Consider the following 9792-nt stretch of genomic DNA (forward strand, 5'->3'; position numbering starts at 1 on the left):
AATAATAATCTGAATGGCCGTTATTCTACGGTGGGGCTAGCCCAGTAGCCTCATCATTCACAGGACAGCTTCTCCCAGACCGTCAGAAATTAACTAGAATCTTAAAAATACTTAACATAACAAAAACTAATCTGTCTGAGGGTCTCATTTTCTCCTACAGTCTAAGGGACCAGCGCAGTAGGCTCATCATTCACAGGACACCATCTCCAAGACAGAAATTAACTACATAACTACTAGGCGTTCCGTTCTTCTACAGTTTAAAGGATTAATTAGCCCAGTAGGCTTAGGGCACCATCTCCCAGACAAAATATCAAATTCAATTCATTTTTCTCAGTATAAAAACAACACCATAAATAGTACAAATATGATAAAAATCAAACAAAAACATAAATAAAGTATTACACTGAAAGGGTAGCAACCAAAAACAAATTAACCTTTTCTACGGCCGACCCAAATTAAACAGACATAGTATTTTTTTTAAATTAAGGCACAAAGAAAGGAATTTCCTAACAATCCATACAAACAAACATGCAAAATAATAATTAATTCGAAAATGAATAAGTAGTAATAATACCTCCTAAAAACTTGAAGAACACAAATATCCTTAATTTCCTTTGATAAAGCATTCACAATTAATATATGGTCCCTTATAAAAGATTGATTTTTGAAATTATTTGATTATTACTTTAGGTACGTTAACGGGATATTCAGGGCTAAAAATAATTAGGGCCTAAATCTAAATAAATAGAGTAAATCTCAATGAGCACAAAATGCTTAAGTTATCAATATCTGAGACTGATAACAAATAACGAATTTATGAATTATATTCAAGTTTAGCAATATTTTGTGAAAACATGTTATACACGCCTTCATGAATATGCATCAGATGGGCTGATATAATAGTCCCCATTCCTCGATTGCCCCTTTAACAAGTTATCTGACGAGGTGTTCCATTCTTTCAATTCAATTTAACTTATTATAATATAACCAAACTGCACACTATACTGGTCTGATTATATATTACAGATGAAATGGTTAACAATTGCATACATTTTCAAAGATAGATAATTACTGATAATTTTAAATAATGGTACATGCTCCTAAAAAAAGTTTATAATCATAAAAACATTCAAATAGAAGATAGTATTACACATATAAAAAAGACAAAAAACGTACACAAATGCACAAAAATCAGGTGATACTAATTTTACATTGCATGTACAGTTGAAGACCCCGGGATATTCCTATACTGGATTGGATCAGCTTGTGGAAGGAAAGTATTCCATATGATCAATTTATAAACATAACATTCTAATAATTTTGCCAACACCGGGGTTAGAGATATAGGTCTCAGATCGTTTTTGATAGACACAGGCGGGTTGATTATCGGTAATGAGATTACATTCGCTAATTTCCAGATAGGGGGAAATAACCTTCTTTGGGAGAAGAATTGATTATGGGCATACGGGTTCCGTAAGAATGTTAAATTTCTTTTCTTTTTTTTTTGGTGAGAATCCAGGAAGGTATTCCATCTGGACAAGGTTCCTTCGTTGCATCGATGGATCTCAGTTTTCTGTCTACATCATGATTATACAGGTATATGATATACTCATCGGTGGGGGTGATTCTGTTAAGGCTATGATTCAAGAGATTGCAGTAGGTGCAGATCTTTTGACGAGGCAAAGAAGGAGTTGATCACATGGGCCATGCCGGATTTGTAAATAAAGCATATAACATCTGCCCAGTGAAAAGCTTAACTTCTTCCCATCAGTTATTACGATTATTATCATCTAATTGACGTTGGTAGAACTGTTTTTCATACGGTTCACTTTATCCCCCCAAAAAAACTTATAAAGAATATTATGATTGTTTGTAATGCACGTTGACGCTTGGAAATCACTTTACGAACCTTAATTCATGGTTGCTGAATTCCCACTCCTGTCAAAATCTTGAAAGGGAGCTCATTCGCAGGACACCACCTCCTGGACAGAAGTTACAAATACTTACTTTAAAAAAATCTCGGCGTTCCATTCTTCTACAGTTTTAGAGGCTAACATAGTAGATTCATCATTCACAGGACACCATATCACAGACAAAAATTAACTACATTCTTACAAATACTTCAAGTTAAAAAAAAATCATAATGATCTGACTGGGCGTTCCGTTCTCTTACTGTTAAAGAGGTAAGACTAAGATGCTCGTCATTCACAGGACATCATTTCTCAGACAGAAATGAACTACGTTCTTACAAATACTTAAAACAAGTTTACCTCCCCCCCCCCCCCCCCCCCCATCAAAGTGTGGATTTGAATGAAAACGAGACAAATCCAACAAGCATAACGCTGAAAAAAAAATCATCAACGTCCGGTGTAAAATAAGTTATGACATTTTGAAGTTTCACATAATTTCATAAAACAGTTATGTGCACAACCTGGTGGGTATGCCAACGATGGGACTGATGACACCATCTTCTTACTATATTCTTTCAAATAATTAACATAAAAAATAATCTGACTATGACTTTCCATCTATCTACAGTTTGAAGGGGCAAGCCCAGTAGGCACATAATTCACAGGACACCGTCTCCTAGACAAAAGTTAACTACATTCTTACAATTTTGTAGCATGACAAAATTATATGACTGGGCGTTCCGTCTCCTACACTTTAAGGGGCAAACTCAGTAGGCTCATCATTCAAAGGACACCATCTTCCAAACAGAAATAAACTACATTCTTTCAAATACTTAACATGAAATAATTATCTGACTGGGCGTTCTGTTCTCCTATAGTTTAAGGGGCAAGGCCAGTAGGCTCATCATTCACAGGACACCATCTCCCAGACAGAAATAAACTACATTTTTACAAATACTCAATATGAAATAATAATCTGACTGTGCGTTCCGTTCTCCAACAGTTTAAGGGGCAAGCCCAGTAGGCTCATCATTCACAGGCCACCATCTCCCAGACAGAAATAACTACATTTTTACAAATACTCAATATAAAATAATAATATGACTCGGCGTTCCGTTCTCCTACAGTTTAAGGGGCAAGCCCAGTAGCCACATCATTCACAGGACACCATCTCCCAGACAGAAATAACTACATTTTTACAAATACTCAATATAAAATAATCTGACTGGGCGTTCCGTTCTCCTACAGTTTAAGGGGCAAGCCCAGTAGGCTCATCATTCACAGGACACCATCTCCCAGACAGAAATAAACTACAATTTTACAAATACTCAATATAAAATAATAATCTGACTGCGCGTTCCGTTCTCGTATAGTTTAAGGGGCAAGCCCAGTAGGCTCATCATTCACAGGACACCATCTCCCAGACAGAAATAAACTACATTTTTACAAATACTCAATATAAAATAATAATCTGACTGGGCGTTCCGTTCTCCTACAGTTTAAGGGGCAAGCCCAGTAGGCTCATCATTCACAGGACACCATCTCCCAGACAGAAATAACTACATTTTTACAAATACTCAATATAAAATAATAATATGACTGGGCGTTCCGTTCTCCTACAGTTTAAGGGGCAAGCCCAGTAGGCTCATCATTCACAGGACACCATTACCCAGACAGAAATAAAGTACATTTTTACAAATACTCAATATAAAATAATAATCTGACTGGGCGTTCCGTTCTCCTACAGTTTAAGGGGCAAGCCCAGTAGGCTCATCATTCACAGGACACCATCTCCCAGACAGAAATAAACTAAAATTTTACAAATACTCAATATAAAATAATAATCTGACTGCGCGTTCCGTTCTCGTATAGTTTAAGGGGCAAGCCCAGTAGGCTCATCATTCACAGGACACCATCTCCCAGACAGAAATAAAGTACATTTTTACAAATACTCAATATAAAAAAATAATCTGACTGGGCGTTCCGTTCTCCTACAGTTTAAGGGGCAAGTCCAGTAGGCACATCATTCATAGAACACCATCTCCCAGACAGAAATAACTACATTTTTACAAATACTCAATATAAAATAATAATATGACTGGGCGTTCCGTTCTCCTACAGTTTAAGGGGCAAGCCCTGTAGGCTCATCATTCACAGGACACCATCTCCCAGACAGAAATAAACTACAATTTTACAAATACTCAATATAAAATAATAATCTGACTGCGCGTTCCGTTCTCGTATAGTTTAAGGGGCAAGCCCAGTAGGCTCATCATTCACAGGACACCATCTCACAGACAGAAATAAACTACATTTTCACAAATACTCAACATAAAATATTTATATGACTGGGCGTTCCGTCTCCTACACTTTAAGGGGCAAACTCAGTAGGCTCATCATTCAAAGGACACCATCTTCCAAACAGAAATAAACTACATTCTTTCAAATACTTAACATGAAATAATTATCTGCCTGGGCGTTCTGTTCTCCTATAGTTTAAGGGGCAAGGCCAGTAGGCTCATCATTCACAGGACACCATCTCCCAGACAGAAATAAACTACATTTTTACAAATACTCAATATGAAATAATAATTTGACTGTGCGTTCCGTTCTCCTACAGTTTAAGGGGCAAGCCCAGTAGGCTCATCATTCACAGGACACCATCTCCCAGACAGAAATAACTACATTTTTACAAATACTCAATATAAAATAATAATATGACTCGGCGTTCCGTTCTCCTACAGTTTAAGGGGCAAGCCCAGTAGCCATATCATTCACAGGACACCATCTCCCAGACAGAAATAACTACATTTTTACAAATACTCTATATAAAATAATAATCTGACTGCGCGTTCCGTTCTCGTATAGTTTAAGGGACAAGCCCAGTAGGCTCATCATTCACAGGACACCATCTCCCAGACAGAAATAAAGTACATTTTTACAAATACTCAATATAAAAAAATAATCTGACTGGGCGTTCCGTTCTCCTACAGTTTAAGGGGCAAGTCCAGTAGGCACATCATTCATAGAACACCATCTCCCAGACAGAAATAACTACATTTTTACAAATACTCAATATAAAATAATAATATGACTGGGCGTTCCGTTCTCCTACAGTTTAAGGGGCAAGCCCTGTAGGCTCATCATTCACAGGACACCATCTCCCAGACAGAAATAAACTACAATTTTACAAATACTCAATATAAAATAATAATCTGACTGCGCGTTCCGTTCTCGTAAAGTTTAAGGGGCAAGCCCAGTAGGCTCATCATTCACAGGACACCATCTCCCAGACAGAAATAAACTACATTTTCACAAATACTCAACATAAAATATTTATATGACTGGGCGTTCCGTCTCCTACACTTTAAGGGGCAAACTCAGTAGGCTCATCATTCAAAGGACACCATCTTCCAAACAGAAATAAACTACATTCTTTCAAATACTTAACATGAAATAATTATCTGACTGGGCGTTCTGTTCTCCTATAGTTTAAGGGGCAAGGCCAGTAGGCTCATCATTCACAGGACACCATTACCCAGACAGAAAAAAAGTACATTTTTACAAATACTCAATATATAATAATAATATGATTGGGCGTTCCGTTCTCCTACAGTTTAGGAGCAAGCCCAGTAGGCTCATCATTACCCAGACAGAAATAAAGTAAATTTTTACAAAATACTCAATATAAAATAATAATCTGACAGTGCGTTCCGTTCTCCTACAGTTTAAGGGGCAAGCCCAGTAGGCTCATCATTCACAGGACACCATCTCCCAGACAGAAATAAACTACATTTTTACAAATACTCAATATAAAAAAAAAATCTGACTGGGCGTTCCGTCCTCCTACAGTTTAAGAGGCAAGCCAAGTAGGCTTATCATTCACAGGACACCATCTCCCAGACAGAAATAAACTACATTTTTACAAATACTCAACATAAAATAATTATATGACTGGGCGTTCCGTCTCCTACACTTTAAGGGGCAAACTCAGTAGGCTCATCATTCAAAGGACACCATCTCCCATACAGAAATAGACTACATTCTTTCAAATACTTAACATGAAATAATTATCTGACTGGGCGTTTCGTTCTCCTATAGTTTAAGGGGCAAGGCCAGTAGGCTCATCATTCACAGGACACCATCTCCCAGACAGAAATAACTACATTTTTACAAATACTCAATATAAAATAATAATATGACTGGGCGTTCCGTTCTCCTACAGTTTAAGGGGCCAGCCCAGTAGGCTCATCATTCACAGGACACCATCTCCCAGACAGAAATAAAGTACATTTTTACAAATACTCAATATAAAATAATAATCTGACTGGGCGTTCCGTCCTCCTACAGTTTAAGAGGCAAGCCAAGTAGGCTCATCATTCACAGGACACCATCTCCCAGACAGAAATAAACTACATTTTTACAAATACTCAATATAAAAAAATAATCTGACTGGGCGTTCCGTCCTCCTACAGTTTAAGAGGCTAGCCAAGTAGGCTTATCATTCACAGGACACCATCTCCCAGACAGAAATAAACTACATTTTTACAAATACTTAAAATAATAATCTGACTGGGCGTTCCGTTTTCCTACAGTTTAACGGGCAAGCCCATTAGGCTCATCATTACCCAGACAGAAATAAAGTACATTTTTACAAAATACTCAATATAAAATAATAATCTGACTGGGCGTTCCGTTCTACTACAGTTTAAGGGGCAAGCCCAGTAGGCTCATCATTCACAGGACACCATCTCCCAGACAGAAATAAACTACATTTTTACAAATACTTAAAATAATAATCTGACTGGGCGTTCCGTTTTCCTACAGTTTAAGGGGCAAGCCCAGTAGGTTCATTCATAGAACACCATCTCCAAGACAGAAATTACTTACATTCTTACATATACATAGTATTTTTTAAATACACTAATTATGGGGTTAACACAGTCGGCTCATAATTCACAGGACACCATCTACCAGACAGACATTGACTACTTTCTAAACATGAATACTAATAATAAAAAATACACTAATATGGCTCGGTAATCCGTTATCCTATATATGGTTTAAGGGGTTATCACAGTCGGCTCATAATTCACAGGAAACCATATCCCAGATATTAACTACATTCTTAAAAAATACCCAATATAAAACAGTAATCTGAATAAGATGAGCTTTCCGTTGTCCTACAGTTTTAGGTTAAAGCCCAGTAGGCTCATCATTCACAGGTTACCATCTCCCAGATAGAAATAAACTACATTTTTACAAATACTTAAAATAATAATCTGACTGGGCGTTCCGTTCTCCTACAGTTTAAGGGGCAAGCACAGTAGGCTCATCATTCATAGGACACCATCTCCAAGACAGAAATTACTTACATTCTTACACATACATATCCTTATTTTTTTCAGAAAGAACTAAACTACATCCTTGCAAACACGTATGATTTAAAAAAAATAATCTGAATGGGGGTTTTATTCTTCAATTTAAGGGGCAACGCAGTGTATTCATCATTCACAGGACACTATCTCCCAGAAAGAAAATATCCAACTCTTTAAAATAATCTGACTAAGCACGTTCTGTTCGCATTCAGCTTATAAGTATCTAGACTATAAGGCTATTTATTACATCCATAGACCTGTTAGGGTTTATTTAGTTTTACATGTTGGATTATGTGCTTGGATAAACGTGCCGATTTTCCATCGGAGCAAATGTCGCCGAATAAAATGTCATTAAAACAAAATATCAGGCGACTTGAAGGAAGGAAAATAAAACTTTTTATCACATTTTTTATTCCCAAGTACTGTAATACAAAGTCTTAATGTTGAGCACAATATATGGCCATGTTTACAATACGATTTTTGTTATTACCGTTTATTAGAATCACTTGATTACTTATTCTGTTTCGTAAGTTGATGTGTTTTATTCTTTAATTCTTTAATCCCTAGTTAAGAGGTTTTAACTGTAACATTAAATGACTGAATAACAGTTGTGCAAATCTTGTACATTGATATATGAGCGAGCGAAGAAAGCAACGCGTTTTTGTGAATTTTATATGGAAGACTGAATGGTGTGCAAAGTCGTAAAGATGAAGATTGAAGAGTCAAAATCTATTAAAATAAAACTCGTCTCCTTCTCCTCAAAAGTGAGAAGACAATAGAAGGAAATGTGATAATGATTACAAGGAATGAGGAGGACATGATTTACATTAGCTATCACACGTCATAATATAAACTCACGTAAAAGCGTGGACATAGTACATTGATGCAAATGAAAAGGGAAACAATGCCGAAATTAAATATTTTGAATAATCTTTAACATCATATTCAGATATGACAGAACATTAGGCATTCTAAACAAAATATCATTCACATTTAAGATATTTAGTTTAGATTTTTTATAATGCTATTTTAAGTCTCTTATGTGTTGTTAAGTCCCTTTTAGTTGATAGAATCTATATAAACAAGTGGAACGCCTCCGGCAGTCTCACCTGCATTACGCGATTTGATATAGCAGCAGCACTGACTTTGAAAACAGCTAATGAATAATTATTCACAAAAGAAAACATTCATACGATAATAAAATACTGTGTACATTGACCCATGGCCTAAAACTTAAGCAGAATGTTCAGTATAAATACGTGATTGCCCTCATGTCCAAGTTTTATTAACTAGGCTCATATGACGACATTTCAAAAACTTAACCTTGGTTAAGATTTCGATTTTGATTCCCCCAACATGGTCTATGTTCATTTACCCTAAATGACCTTTAACCTTGGTCATGTTGCCTGAAACTTAAGCAAGATATTTAGTAATACTTAGTCACCCTTATGTCTAAGTTTCATGACCTAGGTTCATATAATTTTTAACTTATGATGACATTTCAAAAACTTCACCTAGGTTAAGATTTCAATGTAGACGAGTCCGCCGCCGTCGCCGTCGGAAAAGTGGTGCCTATAGTCTCGCTCTGCTCTGCAGGCGAGACAAAAATAACTCAAAGATACGTTAAATATTACTGTCTCAAGTGTTTTTATAACGTAATTGATTTCATCTTCAGTTAAGGGCAAAGGTATATGGAAATTTAATAACTCACTTCTTAGAGACGACATATCTAAAGAAACAATCAGAAATATTATAAAGAAAGTGAAACTAGAAAATATAAACTATAATGATCAAATGTTATGGGATTTATGCAAGATAAAGATCAAATAATATGCAATGAAATACTCAAAGACAATACAGAAGGATAGAAACCAAATATATCATACCTCGCAAAGTAAACTTGAAATCCTTTCGAAAGCAAATGATGCTCACCCGAGAGACAATAATCTCACTGAACTTAACGATGTTACTAAGCAGATTGATAAATTAATTGAAGATAAATGTAAAGGTGCCTTTGTGAGATCCCGTGAAAATTGGATGGAAGAAGGTGAAAAAATCATCAAAATATTTTTTCAAATTGGAAAAAAGGAACGCGATAAAGAAACATCTAGACTTTTTGAAATGGGATAAAGATGTCATTTTTGATGAAGAAGCCATTTTAAAAGAAATCTATGAACACTACCAAAATCTATATTCAAATAAGAATAATGTTCTTGTAACAGAAATATATGATTATTTGAATGATGTTGAGTTTACTACCCTGTCGGAAGAAGAAGCTGACCTTTGCGAGGGTTTACTTACAGAATCCGAGTGTTACAAAGCATTGAAGTCAATGAAAGGTAACAAGACTCCAGGTAGCGATGGACTATCAGCAGAGTTTTATCAATGCTTTTGGCAAGATATAAAATATATGGCTATCAATAGTTTGAAAGAAGGTTACAGAAATAATAAGTTGTCAGAATCTCAAAAGCAAGGTATTTTGATATTGTTACATAAAAAAAGGT

This window comes from Lytechinus pictus, chromosome 7, assembly GCF_037042905.1.
Source record: "Lytechinus pictus isolate F3 Inbred chromosome 7, Lp3.0, whole genome shotgun sequence".
Lineage (NCBI taxonomy): Eukaryota > Metazoa > Echinodermata > Echinoidea > Temnopleuroida > Toxopneustidae > Lytechinus > Lytechinus pictus.